The sequence below is a fragment of the Cryptomeria japonica genome, unplaced genomic scaffold (assembly GCF_030272615.1).
Source record: "Cryptomeria japonica unplaced genomic scaffold, Sugi_1.0 HiC_scaffold_26, whole genome shotgun sequence".
NCBI lineage: Eukaryota > Viridiplantae > Streptophyta > Pinopsida > Cupressales > Cupressaceae > Cryptomeria > Cryptomeria japonica.
Genome location: NW_026728848.1, coordinates 705,001 through 720,000, shown reverse-complemented (window position 1 = coordinate 720,000; position 15,000 = coordinate 705,001). Strand labels below are relative to the sequence as shown.

Below are 15,000 nucleotides of genomic sequence, written 5' to 3'. Positions count from 1 at the left end.
CTCGCTGCCCACCTTGGTGTGCTCTGAGGTGCGCACCCGGGAGCGCTACGAAGTGTGCTCCAAGGTGCGGCGTGCACGTTGTCGGAGCCCGGTTTGCCCCGGGTGCGCACCTCGCCTGCACCTTGGCCGGGGTGGGCACCTTGGCTGGGTTTGCCCAGGGTGCGCTCCGAAGCGGGGTTACTGGAGCGCCCCCTCTTTTTTTGTCAGAGCGTTTGGTGGGGTTTCTCGCATTGGCTCTTCCCAGGCCCGGTTGTTGGGTGCGCTCCCACCCTGGCGCGCGCGAAGTTGGAAGTTGGGTTAATTGCCCGGGCGCGCACCTTCGCCAGGGTGGGCACCTTGGTGCGCACACCTTGGCTGGGCTGCGCACCAGGGCGGGCTCAAGATGGCACCAGCATTCCCTTTTTCTCACTATCTTTCAAAACGGAAATTTTAAAATCTCGTTTTTTTTTTGCCTTTTATGGAAATTAGTGAAGGCATCGCATCAAAGGTGCGCACCTCGCTGCCCACCTTGGTGTGCTCCGAGGTGCCCACCACGGTGCGCAACGCCGGTGCGAACCCGGGAGCGCCCCGATGTGTGCTCCAAGGTGCGGCGTGCACGAAGTCGGACCCCGGTTTGCCCCGGGTGCGCACCTCGCGTGCACCTTGGTGCGCACACCTTGGCTGGGTTGCGCGGCCTGGTGGGCACCATGGTGCGCACCAAGGAGCGCTCCGAAGTGTGCTCCAAGGTGCGGCGTGCACGAAGTCGGAGCCCGGTTTGCCCCGGGTACGCACCTCGCGTGCACCTTCGCCGGGGTGGGCACCTCGGCTGGGTTGCGCGCCCTGGTGCGCACCAAGGAGCGCTCCGAAGTGTGCTCCAAGGTGCGGCGTGCACGAAGTCGGAGCCCGGTTTGCCCCGGGTGCGCACCTTCGCCGCGGTGCGCACCATGGCGTGCACGAAGTCGGAGCCCGGTTTGCCCCGGGTGCGCACCTCGCGTGCACCTTCGGCGGGGTTGCGCGCCCTGGTGGGCACCATGGTGCGCACCAAGGAGCGCTCCGAAGTGTGCTCCAAGGTGCGGCGTGCACGAAGTCGGAGCCCGGTTTGCCCCGGGTGCGCACCTCGCGTGCACCTTCGGCGGGGTTGCGCGCCCTGGTGGGCACCATGGTGCGCACCAAGGAGCGCTCCGAAGTGTGCTCCAAGGTGCGGCGTGCACGAAGTCGGAGCCCGGTTTGCCCCGGGTGCGCACCTCGCGTGCACCTTCGCCGCGGTGGGCACCATGGCGTGCACGAAGTCGGAGCCCGATTTGCCCCGGGTGCGCACCTCGCGTGCACCTTCGCCGGGGTGGGCACCTCGGCTGGGTTGCGCGCCCTGGTGCGCACCAAGGAGCGCTCCGAAGTGTGCTCCAAGGTGCGGCGTGCACGAAGTCGGAGCCCGGTTTGCCCCGGGTGCGCACCTCGCGTGCACCTTCGCCAGGGTGGGCACCTCGGTGCGCACACCTTCTCAATGTTTTCTTGCCTTTTCTGGAAATTGGTGAAGGCAGCGCATCAAAGGTGCGCACCTCGGTGTGCTCCGAGGTGCGAACCCGAGAGCGCTCCGAGGTGCCCACGAAGTCGAAAGTCGGGTTAATTGCATTGTTTTCCCCGGGTGCGCTCCGAGGTGCGCAACATCGGCGCGCACCAAGGAGGGCTCCGAAGTGTGCTCCAAGGTGCGCACGATGGCGTGCACCTCTGGTGCGCACGATTCGGAGCTCGGTTTGACCGGGGTGCGCACACCTTGGCTGGGTTGCGCACCTTTTGTGCGCTCCAAGGTGCGCACGAAGTCGGAGCTCGGTTTGCCCCGGGTGCGCACCTTCGCCAGGGTGCGCACCTTGATGCGCACGCCTTGGCTGGGCTGCGCACCTTGGTGGGCGCCATGGTGCGCACCTTTCGTGCGCTCCAAGGTGCGCACGAAGTCGGAGCTCGGTTTGCCCCGGGTGCGCACCTTGGTGGGCGCCATGGTGCACTCCGAGGTGCCCAAGATTGGTGCGCACCAAGGAGCGCTCCGAAGTGCGCTCCAAGGTGCGCGCGAAGTCGAAAGTTGGGTTAATTGTCCGGTTTGCCTCGGGTGCGCACCTTGCGTGCACCTTCGCCAGGGTGGGCGCCTTGGTGCGCACACCTTGGCTGGGCTGCGCACACCTTGGCACCCGCGTTTCCTTCATTTTAAATTTTTTTTTTTTACAATCTCTCAAGTGGGAAATTCTATAATCTCAACTTTTTTTGCCTTTTCAGGAAACTTTTGAATGGAGCGCATCATTGGTGCGCTCCGAAGTGTGCTCCAAAGCTCTCTCCAGCTGCGTGCACCTGCCCCGGCCGCGCACCCGGCCCCGCCCAGCTTCGCTCACCTGTCCCGGGCGTCTGGTGCGGAACCTTAGAGTAAGAAACATCACCGTGCACCTTGGCCAACGTGCGCGACTCGACCGAGCGCGCACTGGCCGAGGTGCACACCGATTTCACCTGGGTGCGCGCGCAGCACCTCGGGCGCACCGGGGTGCGCGCACAACGCCCGGGTTGCACCGTGGCCTGTGTGCTCGGGGCGCCTCGGGTGCGCGCTCGGTGTCGCCCCCGCGCGCGGGGTAGTGCGGGCAGCGCACCCCGGCCCGGCCCGGCCCCGACGAGAACGCAAACGGGCAAAAGGTTTATTCAAATAGCATTGCGACGCCCGGCGAAAAACTAAAAAAGGGTGCAACACCGGGACTTCCCGGGAGGTCACCCATCCCAGTACTACTCCGGCCCAAGCGCGCTTAACTGCGGAGTTCTGATGGGATCCGGTGCACTAACGCTGGTATGATCGCACCCGTTATGAGCTTGTCGCAGTGTGTACTTAGCAAACCGCGACCCACGTGCGAATCCACCCCGGCCACCCACCCCCGTCGAGGTGCACACCCTCCCTCGCGAAGTGCGCCCCGTTCGCCAAGTGTGAGCCCTGCCCGGGTGCGCGCACCTTGCTAGGGCGTCGGGTGTGCACCCGGCCCGGCCTACGTGCGTGCACCTGGAGGGGGCGTCGTGTGCGTGCAGTGTCCCGTCTGCAACGCGGTGCCCACACACCACCTCGGGCGCAACGACCTGCGCTCACATGTGGGCCGAGTGCACCTTGGTGCATGTTCGGGGCGCCTCGGGTGCACGCTCGATCTTGCCCCGGTGCACCAAGGCGCTCGGTTTGCCCCGGGTGCGCACTTGGTGCAAGGTGGGCACCCAAAATAGGGATCAAGCACCAAAACACAAGTTTCGGGATGCAAAATGGGACCCAAGGACCACAAATGCGTTCCAAGACCCATGATGGGTCCACGAGAACAAAAATGTGTTCCGAGACTTAATAAACAAATATTGGGTTTTAGGAGAAGAAACATGCTCTGATGCCCAAAACGAGAATCGACCCCGAAAAGGCCACAGGCCAAAAGTGGGATGCGAGACAAAAAAAAATGGGACCCGAGGACCAAAATTGGGTTCCCAGGTCGAAGACAGGGCAACCGGACAAGAAACGACCTCTAAGGCTCGAAATGAGTCCCGACGACTAAAACTTGACAAGAAGCACCCATCAGGCACCCAACTCGACACCCATGGGATGCCGACCCACCCGGGCTTCCACCTAGCACACCTTGGCACCCACCCACCCTCGCACCCAACCTCGCACCCAACTTAGCACCTTTGAACCCACATTGGCACTCACCCTGACCCTGGCACCTTGGAACCCACATTGGCACTCACCTTGACCCTGGCACCCACCTTTGCACTCACCTTGGGACCCACCCTGGCTCCCACCTCGGCACCCACCCAGACACCCACCTTGGTTCCTTGGCACCCACCTTGGATCCTTGGCACCCACCCCGACACCCACCTTGGCACGCAACTTGGCTACTTGCCACCCACCTTGGCTCCTTGACGCCCACCCCGACAACCACCCCGTGACCTACCCTGGCTAGGGTTGGTGCACACCCACCCTGGTGCCCACCTTGGCACCCACCCTATGACCCACCTTGGCACGCACCTTAGTACCCACCCCGTTACCCACCCTAGGACCCACCCCGTGACCCACCTTGGCCAGGGTGGGTGCACCCACCCTGGTGCCCACCTTGGCACCCACCCATCCTAGCACCCAGCCTGTGACCGGGCTTGGAACCCAACCTTGCACCCGCACCCGTCTTGGCCAGTGTGGGTGCGCACCCATCCTGGCACCCACGTTGTGACACACCCTTTAACCCACGCACCCTAGCACCCACGTTGGCACCCACCTTGGAACCCAACCTAGCAACTTGGCACCCACCCCGTGACCCACCTTGGCATCCACCATAGCAGTCGCCGACTTGGCACCCACCTCGGCACCCACCTTGACACTTGTGGACCCACCTTGCCACTCACCCTAGCATCGACCCATCCTAGCACCCACCCTGGCACCTTTGCACCCTAGCACTCACCCATCCTAGCACCTAACCTGTGACCCACCTTGACACTCACCCTCGCACCCACCTTGGAACCCAACCTAGCACCCACCCACCCTGACACCAACCCTAGCACCTACCCACCCTTGCACCCACCCTGTGACCCATCTTGGCACCCACCCATCCTACCACTCAACCTATCACCCACCTTCTCACCCACCTTGGCATCCACCTTAGCACCCACCCACACTGGCACCTTGGCACCCACCTCGGGCAAGGTGGGTGCACACCCACCCTGGCACCCAATTTAGAACCCACCGAGCATGTTACCCACCTTGGCACCCACATTGCAGCCCACCCTAGTACCCACCCTATGACCCACATTGGCATCCACACCCTAGCACCCAGGCACCTCGACACCCGCCTTGACACCCACCCTAGCACTGAACCTGTGACCCACCTTGGAACTCACCCTAGAACCCACCCACCCTGTGAACCACCTTGGCATCCACCTTAGCACCCACCCACCTTGGCACCCACTCTAGCACTCACCCATCCTAACACCCAACTTGTTACCCACCTTGGCACCCGCCCTCGCGTCCACCTTGAAACCCACCCTAGCACCCACCCACGCAGGAGCCCACCTTGGCACCCAACCTAACACCCACGCATCCTGGCACCCAACTTGTGACCCACCTTGGAACCCACCCTAGTACCCACCTTTGAACCCACTATATCACCAACCCACCTTGGCACCCACCCTATGACCCTCTTTGGAATCCACCCTAGCACGCACCCACCCTGGCACCCACCATGGAGCGCACCCTAGCACCCACCCACCTCGGCACGCACCTCAACACCCACCTTGGTGTGCGCACTGCGCCAACCTCTCAAAGACCCTATGTGGTGCGCTCCAAAGTGTACACCTTTGGTGCGCTCCAAGGTGCGCACCTTTGGTGCACACCGAGGTGCACACCAAAGTGTGCACCGAGGTGAGCACCAAAGTGCACTCCAGGGTGCACACCAAGGCGTGCACCTTTGGTGCGGTCAATGCAAACGAATTCGGAAGTTGGGGTCGATGTCCTAATCGCTGCTGCAGACTACACGTATGAGAATCGGACAAATAGCTTTATATAGGGGAGGTGTTGCGTTTGATGGGTCGACTCCCCTGGTTGTGTGCACTGCACCAACTTCAAAGACCCTGTCTTGTTTAAGAAGTCAAAAGTTGGGGTGGATGTCCTAATCATTGCTGCAGTCTACGCATGTATGAGAATCAGACAAATAGCTTATATAGGGGAGGTGTTGCATTCGGTGGGTTGACTCCCCTGGTTGTGCGCACTGCGCCAACCTCAAAGACCCCGCATAGCAGAAGAAGTCGGAAGTCGGATTTTGGTGAGCACCAAGGCGTGCACCTTTGGTGCGGTCAACGCAGACGAATTCAGAAGTTGGGGTGGATGTCCTAATCGTTGTTGCAGGCTACACATGTATGAGAATCAGACAAATAGCTTATATAGGGGAGGTGTTGGGTTTGATGGGTCAACTCCCTTGGTTGTGCGCATTACGCCAACCTCAAAGACCTTGTTTTCGTTAAGAAGTCAAAAGTTGGGGTCAATGTCCTAATGGCTCCTGCAGGCTACACATGTATGAGAATCGGACAAATAGCTTATATAGGGGAGGTGTTGGGTTTGATGGGTCGACTCCCCTGGTTGTGCGCATTACGTCAACCTCAAAGACCTTGTTTTCGTTAAGAAGTCAAAAGTTGGGGTCGATGTCCTAATTGCTCCTGTAGACTACACATGTATGAGAATCAGACAAATAGCTTATATAGGGGAGGTGTTGGGTTTGATGGGTTGACTCCCCTAGTTGTTCGCATTACACCAACCTCAAAGACCTTGTTTTCGTTTAGAAGCCGAAAGTTGGGGTCGATGTCCTAATTGCTCCTGCAGGCTACGCATGTATGAGAATCAGACAAATAGCTTATATAGGGGAGGTGTTGGGTTTGATGGGTCGACTCCCCTGGTTGTGCGCATTGCGCCAACCTCAAAGACCCTGCATTGCGGATGAAGTCGAAAGTCAGAGTTTGGTGTGCTACAAGGTGTGGTCGAAGGTGCTCACCTAGGTGTGCACCTTTGGAGCGCAGGAAAAGTGCCCTCCAAAAGTGCGCACCTTTGGAGTGCACAAAAGTGCCCTCCAAAAGTGCGCACCTTTGGAGCGCAGAAAAGTGCCCTCCAAAAAGTGCCCTCCAAAAGTGCGCACCTTTGGAGCGCAGAAAAGTGCCCTCCAAAAAGTGCCCTCCAAAAGTGCGCACCTTTGGAGCGCAGAAAAGTGCCCTCCAAAAAGTGCCCTCCAAAAGTGCGCACCTTTGGAGCGCAGAAAAGTGCCCTCCAAAAAGTGCCCTCCAAAAGTGCGCACCTTTGGAGCGCAGAAAAGTGCCCTCCAAAAAGTGCCCTCCAAAAGTGCGCACCTTTGGAGCGCAGAAAAGTGCCCTCCAAAAAGTGCCCTCCAAAAGTGCGCACCTTTGGAGCGCAGAAAAGTGCCCTCCAAAAAGTGCCCTCCAAAAGTGCGCACCTTTGGAGCGCAGAAAAGTGCCCTCCAAAAAGTGCCCTCCAAAAGTGCGCACCTTTGGAGCGCAGAAAAGTGCCCTCCAAAAGTGCGCACCTTTGGAGCGCACAAAAGTGCCCTCCAAAAGTGCGCACTTTTGGTGCGCACCAAGGCGCTGGTTCGGTCGTTGCAGGCGAGTTCGGAAGTTGGGGTCGATGTCCTGAGCGGAGGTGCAAACTACACAGGTGTCGGAATCGGACAAATAGCTTATATAGGGGAGGTGTATGCTTCGATGGGTCGACTCCCCAGGTTGAGCGCACCGCGCCAACCTCAAAGACCCTACGGTATGGATGAAGTCGGAAGTTGGGTCCGATGACCGATTCGATTAGTAGGTATGCTCATGAGGTCGGAATTTGGGTCCGATGACCTGCCATGTGCAGGAAGGCGAATGTTGGCACTGTGCGTTGCAAGGTGCACACCAAGGCGCTGGTGCGGTCTTTTTAGTCGAGTTCGGAAGTTGGGGTCGATGTCCTGATCGGAGGTGCAAGCTACACAGGTGTGGGAATCGGACAAATAGCTTATATAGGGGAGGTGTATGCTTCGTTGGGTCGACTCCCCGGGTTGAGCGCACCGCGCCAACCTCAAAGACCCTACGGTATGGATGAAGTCGGAAGTTGGGTCCGATGACCGATTCGATATGTAGGCATACTCGCGAGGTCGGAATTTGGGTCCGATGACCTGCCACGTGCAGGAAGGCGAATGTTGGCACTGTGCGTTGCAAGGTGCGCACCAAGGCGCTGGTTCGGTCGTTGGAGGCGAGTTCGGAAGTTGGGGTCGATGTCTTGATCGGAGGTGCAAACTACACAGGTGTGGGAATCGGACAAATAGCTTATATAGGGGAGGTGTATGCTTCGTTGGGTCGACTCCCCGGGTTGAGCGCACCGCGCCAACCTCAAAGACCCTACGGTATGGATGAAGTCGGAAGTTGGGTCCGATGACCGATTCGATATGTAGGCATACTCGCGAGGTCAGAATTTGGGTCCGATGACCTGCCATGTGCAGGAAGGCGAATGTTGGGACTGTGCGTCGCAAGGTGCGCACCAAGGCGCTGGTGCCGTCGTTGCAGTCGAGTTCGGAAGTTGGGGTCGATGTCCTGGTCAGAGGTGCAAACTACACAGGTGTGGGAATCGGACAAATAGCTTATATAGGGGAGGTGTATGCTTCGATGGGTCGACTCCCTGGGTTGAGCGCACCGCGCCAACCTCAAAGACCCTACAGTATGGATGAAGTCGGAAGTTGGGTCCGATGACCGATTCGATACGTAGGCATATTGGCGAGGTCTGAATTTGTGTCCGATGACCTGCCATGCGCAGGAAGGCGGAATTTGGGTCCGATGACCGAGTTGATGGCGTGCCATGCGCAGAAAGGCGGAATTTGGGTCCGATGACCGAGTTGATGTTGATGGCCCGCCATGCACAGGAAGGCGGAATTTGGGTCCGATGACCGATTTGAAGGCGTGCCATACGCAAAAAGGCGGAGTTTGGGTCCGATGACCGAGTTGATATTGATGGCCCGCCATGCGCAGGAAGGCGGAATTTGGGTCCGATGACCTGACATACGCATGGAGTCCGACTCGGGGGCCGATGTTCGATTCGATGACTTGCATTGTGGGTAAAGTCGGAAGTTGTGGTCTTTGACCCGATTCGATGACCAGACTTCGGCTGCTTGAGAATCGGACAAATAACTTATATAGGGGAGGTAGTGTTCTCGAGCATCCTCCCCCCGTGCCCGTTTATGTCGATTGATGCTGGTGCTCGACTGGTTGGAGCGCTCGGATGCAAAAATCTTGCACCAGGATTTATCGATTGTGATGGACACGGCAAGTCTCCTGATTGCTATGCAGGAGCTCATCGTGAATCTCTATGCGGCCTTGGTATGGACTCGACCTGCGGAATGGTTCGGCAATGGTAGTCGCTCCAACACGTCCTTGCAATGGCCACAGAGGTGATTCGACTAGAGCTCCAGTCTAGCTTTTGGGTTGCTTGGCGGACTGGTATAGCCGCGATCGAGTTCCGGCCATGAACGTTTTAGATAGCTCTTGGGCTTTCTGGGACGGAAGTCGGAAGTTTGGGCTGTTGTCCGATTTGATGACCATTCTTCGGATGTGTGAGAATCGGACAAATAACTTATATAGGGGACTGTGTTGTCTCACGCAGCCCCCTCCGTGCCCCTCTATCTCGACCGATGTTGGTGCTTGAAAGGGTTGGGATCGCTCGGATTTATAAACGTGCACCACCATTTGTCGAGTGTGAGGGACGCGGCAGGTCTCCTAAATGCTATGCGGGCGCTCTCTGAGAATCTCTATCCGGCCTCGACACAGACTAGTCTTGCTGAATGGTTTGGCACTGGTAGTCGATCCAACACGTCGTTGTTGTGGCCGCCTAGGCGATTCGATTCGAGCCCCCGTCTAGCTTTTGGGTTGCTTGGCGGATTTTGCCCTATCCGCAAGTGAGCTCGGTCCCTAAACGTTCGAGAAACCCGATTGCTATGCGCCGACTCTCTTTCTTGCGAGCCTCCATCTAGCTTTTGGGTCTCTACGGAACGGAAGTCGGAATCTGGGACCGTTGTTTGATTCGACGAGGCAGACTACGGTTGTGCGAGAATCGGACAAATAACTTATATAGGGGAGGTGTTGACTGGAGCATTCTCCCCCGTGCCCCTCTAACTCGACCAATGCTGGCGCTCGAACGGTGGTAGCGCTCGGATTTTCATTGAGCGCCAGCATTGGTCGATTTAGAGGGGCATGCGAGATTCCCGAATGCTATGCGAGGGCTCTAACGGAAATGTCTATTGGTTTCGGTATGGATGCAATTGCGAGTGGTTCGGCAAAGGTAGTCGTTCCGATGCGTCCATGTCGTGGCCAAATCGATAATTCGATTTGAGCCCTCGTATAGCATTTGGGTCTCTCGATGTGATTCCGCATTCCAGTCCCTTTGGGCACTGCTTGAGCCGCATCCCAGGGGGTTCCCTTCCCAATAATCTGCCTCGCAACCCGATTGCTATGCGGTGAGGCTCCTCGGCCGCCTCGGAACTATCTGTGTATCAGACGCATCGCGGGATAAGGGGTTGGCAACGGTAGTCGCCCCAAGCGCGTCCGATGCTTGGACCATTCCGAGGCGGCCCTGAAGCCTCTTCCGTCTAGCCGTTGGGTCCTTCTCGCCGCATCCCTCGCCTCGCACCCCGATTGCTATGCGGTGAGGCTCCTCGGCCGCCTCGGAACTATCTGTGTATCGGACGCGTCGCGGGATAAGGGGTTGTCACTGGTAGTCGCCCCAAGCGCGTCCGATGCTTGGACCATTCCGAGGCGGCCCTGAAGCCTCTTCCGTCTAGCCGTTGGGTCCTTCTCGCCGCATCCCTCGCCTCGCACCCCGATTGCTATGCGGTGAGGCTCCTCGGCCGCCTCGGAACTATCTGTGTATCGGACGCGTCGCGGGATAAGGGGTTGTCATTGGTAGTCGCCCCAAGCGCGTCCGATGCTTGGACCATTCCGAGGCGGCCCTGAAGCCTCTTCCGTCTAGCCGTTGGGTCCTTCTCGCCGCATCCCTCGCCTCGCACCCCGATTGCTATGCGGTGAGGCTCCTCGGCCGCCTCGGAACTATCTGTGTATCGGACGCGTCGCGGGATAAGGGGTTGTCACTGGTAGTCGCCCCAAGCGCGTCCGATGCTTGGACCATTCCGAGGCGGCCCTGAAGCCTCTTCCGTCTAGCCGTTGGGTCCTTCTCGCCGCATCCCTCGCCTCGCACCCCGATTGCTATGCGGTGAGGCTCCTCGGCCGCCTCGGAACTATCTGTGTATCGGACGCGTCGCGGGATAAGGGGTTGTCACTGGTAGTCGCCCCAAGCGCGTCCGATGCTTGGACCATTCCGAGGCGGCCCTGAAGCCTCTTCCGTCTAGCCGTTGGGTCCTTCTCGCCGCATCCCTCGCCTCGCACCCCGATTGCTATGCGGTGAGGCTCCTCGGCCGCCTCGGAACTATCTGTGTATCGGACGCGTCGCGGGATAAGGGGTTGTCATTGGTAGTCGCCCCAAGCGCGTCCGATGCTTGGACCATTCCGAGGCGGCCCTGAAGCCTCTTCCGTCTAGCCGTTGGGTCCTTCTCGCCGCATCCCTCGCCTCGCACCCCGATTGCTATGCGGTGAGGCTCCTCGGCCGCCTCGGAACTATCTGTGTATCGGACGCGTCGCGGGATAAGGGGTTGTCACTGGTAGTCGCCCCAAGCGCGTCCGATGCTTGGACCATTCCGAGGCGGCCCTGAAGCCTCTTCCGTCTAGCCGTTGGGTCCTTCTCGCCGCATCCCTCGCCTCGCACCCCGATTGCTATGCGGTGAGGCTCCTCGGCCGCCTCGGAACTATCTGTGTATCGGACGCGTCGCGGGATAAGGGGTTGTCACTGGTAGTCGCCCCAAGCGCGTTCGATGCTTGGACCATTCCGAGGCGGCCCTGAAGCCTCTTCCGTCTAGCCGTTGGGTCCTTCTTGCCGCATCCCTCGCCTCGCACCCCGATTGCTATGCGGTGAGGCTCCTCGGCCGCCTTGGAACTATCTGTGTATCGGACGCGTCGCGGGATAAGGGGTTGTCACTGGTAGTCGCCCCAAGCGCGTCCGATGCTTGGACCATTCCGAGGCGGACCCGAAGCCTCTTCCGTCTAGCCGTTGGGTCCTTCTCGCCGCATCCTTCGCCTCGCACCCCGATTGCTATGCGGTGAGGCTCCTCGGCCGCCTCGGAACTATCTGTGTATCGGACGCGTCGCGGGATAAGGGGTTGTCACTGGTAGTCGCCCCAAGCGCGTCCGATGCTTGGACCATTCCGAGGCGGACCCGAAGCCTCTTCCGTCTAGCCGTTGGGTCCTTCTCGCCGCATCCCTCGCCTCGCACCCCGATTGCTATGCGGTGAGGCTCCTCGGCCGCCTTGGAACTATCTGTGTATCGGACGCGTCGCGGGATAAGGGGTTGTCACTGGTAGTCGCCCCAAGCGCGTCCGATGCTTGGACCATTCCGAGGCGGACCCGAAGCCTCTTCCGTCTAGCCGTTGGGTCCTTCTCGCCGCATCCCTCGCCTCGCACCCCGATTGCTATGCGGTGAGGCTCCTCGGCCGCCTTGGAACTATCTGTGTATCGGACGCGTCGCGGGATAAGGGGTTGTCACTGGTAGTCGCCCCAAGCGCGTCCGATGCTTGGACCATTCCGAGGCGGACCCGAAGCCTCTTCCGTCTAGCCGTTGGGTCCTTCTCGCCGCATCCCTCGCCTCGCACCCCGATTGCTATGCGGTGAGGCTCCTCGGCCGCCTTGGAACTATCTGTGTATCGGACGCGTCGCGGGATAAGGGGTTGTCACTGGTAGTCGCCCCAAGCGCGTCCGATGCTTGGACCATTCCGAGGCGGCCCCGAAGCCTCTTCCGTCTAGCCGTTGGGTCCTTCTCGCCGCATCCCTCGCCTCGCACCCCGATTGCTATGCGGTGAGGCTCCTCGGCCGCCTCGGAACTATCTGTGTATCGGACGCGTCGCGGGATAAGGGGTTGTCACTGGTAGTCGCCCCAAGCGCGTCCGATGCTTGGACCATTCCGAGGCGGCCCCGAAGCCTCTTCCGTGTAGCCGTTGGGTCCTTCTCGCCGCATCCCTCGCCTCGCACCCCGATTGCTATGCGGTGAGGCTCCTCGGCCGCCTTGGAACTATCTGTGTATCGGACGCGTCGCGGGATAAGGGGTTGTCACTGGTAGTCGCCCCAAGCGCGTCCGATGCTTGGACCATTCCGAGGCGGACCTGAAGCCTCTTCCCTCTAGCCGTTGGGGCTTTCTCGCCGCATCCCTCGCCTCGCACCCTGATTGCTATGCTGTGAGGCTCCTCGGCCGCCTTGGAACTATCTGTGTATCGGACGCATCGCGGGATAAGGGGTTGGCAGTGGTAGTCGCCCCAAGCGCATCCGATGCTTGGACCATTCCGAGGCGGCCCTGCAGCCTCTTCCGTCTAGCCGTTGGGGCCATCTCGCCGCATCCCCCACCTCGCACCACGATTGCTATGCGGTGAGGCTCCTTGGCCGCCTCGGAACTATCTGTGTATCGGACGCATCGCGGGATAAGGGGTTGTCACTGGTAGTCGCCCCAAGCGCGTCCGATGCTTGGACTATTCCGAGGCGGCCCTGCAGCCTCTTCCGTCTAGCCGTTGGGGCCATCTCGCCGCATCCCCCACCTCCTCGGCCGCCTCGGAACTATCTGTGTATCGGACGCATCGCGGGATAAGGGGTTGGCAGTGGTAGTTGCCCCAAGCGCGTCCGATGCTTGGACTATTCCGAGGCAGCCCTGCAGCCTCTTCCGTCTAGCCTTTGGGGCCATCTCGCCGCATCCCTCGCCTCGCACCCCGATTGCTATGCGGTGAGGCTCCTCGGCCGCCTGGGAACTATCTTCGTATCGGACGCATCGCGGGATAAGGGGTTGTCACTGGTAGTCGCCCCAAGCGCGTCCGATGCTTGGACTATTCCGAGGCGGCCCTGTGGCCTCTTCCGTCTAGCCGTTGGGGCCATCTCGCCGCATCCCCCACCTCGCACCCCGATTGCTATGCGGTGAGGCTCTTCGGCCGCCTTGGAACTATCTTCGTATCGGACGCATCGCGGGATAAGGGGTTGTCACTGGTAGTGGCCCCAAGCGCGTCCGATGCTTGGACTATTCCGAGGCGGCCCTGCAGCCTCTTCCGTCTAGCCGTTGGGGCCATCTCGCCGCATCCCCCACCTCGCACCCCGATTGCTATGCGGTGAGGCTCCTCGGCCGCCTTGGAACTATCTTCGTATCGGACGCATCGCGGGATAAGGGGTTGTCACTGGTAGTCGCCCCAAGCGCGTCCGATGCTTGGACTATTCCGACGCGGCCCTGTGGCCTCTTCCGTCTAGCCGTTGGGGCCATCTCGCCGCATCCCCCACCTCGCACCCCGATTGCTATGCGGTGAGGCTCCTCGGCCGCCTTGGAACCATCTTCGTATCGGACGCATCGCGGGATAGGGGGCTGTCACTGGTAGTCGCCCCTAGCGTGTCCGATGCTTGGACCATTCCTAGGCGGCCCTGAAGCCTCTTCCGTCTAGCCGTTGGGGCCTTCCCGCCCCATCCCTCGCCTCGCACCCCCGATTGCTATGCGGTGAGGCTCCTCGGCCGCCTTGGAACCATCTGTGTATCGGACGCATCGCGGGATAAGGGGTTGGCACTGGCAGTCGCCCCAAGCGCGTCCGATGCTTGGACCATTCCGAGGTGGCCCTGAAGCCTCTTCCGTCTAGCCGTTGGGGCCTTCCCGCCCCATCCCTCGCCTCGCACCCCGATTGATATGCGGTGAGGCTCCTCGGCCGCCTTGGAACTATCTGTGTATCGGACGCATCGCGGGATAAGGGGTTGGCACTGGTAGTCGTCCCAATCGCATCCGATGCTTGGACCATTCCGAGGCGGCCCTGCAGCCTCTTCCGTTTAGCCGTCGGGGCCTTCCCGCCGCATCCCTCGCCTCGCATCCCGATTCCTATGCGGTGAGTCTTCTCGGCCGCCGCGGAACTATACCTGTTATTGCTACTGCATCCTTCGGCTGGTAACCTCCTCTGCCGCCTTGGAACGTTCTCTTTGTCGGACGCGTCGCGGGATAAGGGGTTGGCACTGGTAGTCGCCCCAAGCGCGCCCGATGCATAGACCGCTCCGAGTCGACCTTGCTTTCAGCCTCTCACATGCATAGACCTCTCTGAGTCGACCCTGCAGCCTCTCACGTTTAGCCTTTGGAATCTCGCCTCACAACATGATTGCTATCCTTGATGCATCCCTTGCCTCGAGCCCTGATTGCTTTCTTGGCTGCATCCCTCCTCTCCTCACAGCCCGGTTGTCATCACTGCTTCATCCGTCGCTTCATGCATTCTGGCTGCTGGGCCCTTCCCACCGCACACCTCGATTGCTATCTCTTCTGCATCACACACCCCGATTGCTATCTCTGCTACATCCCTCGGCTCTCACTTCTGCATCCTTCGCCTCACACCTCGATTGCTATCAATGCTGCAT

At 60.0% G+C, this 15,000-nt stretch overlaps 1 non-coding gene across 1 annotated transcript; it reads right to left on the bottom strand.

Moving 5' to 3' along the window:
- Positions 1-2,692: 2,692 nt before the first annotated feature.
- Positions 2,693-2,811, bottom strand: LOC131861558 (5S ribosomal RNA). The gene has a single exon (XR_009360630.1). It is a non-coding gene; the product is annotated as a 5S ribosomal RNA (ribosomal RNA).
- Between the last annotated feature and the right edge of the window lie 12,189 nt (positions 2,812-15,000).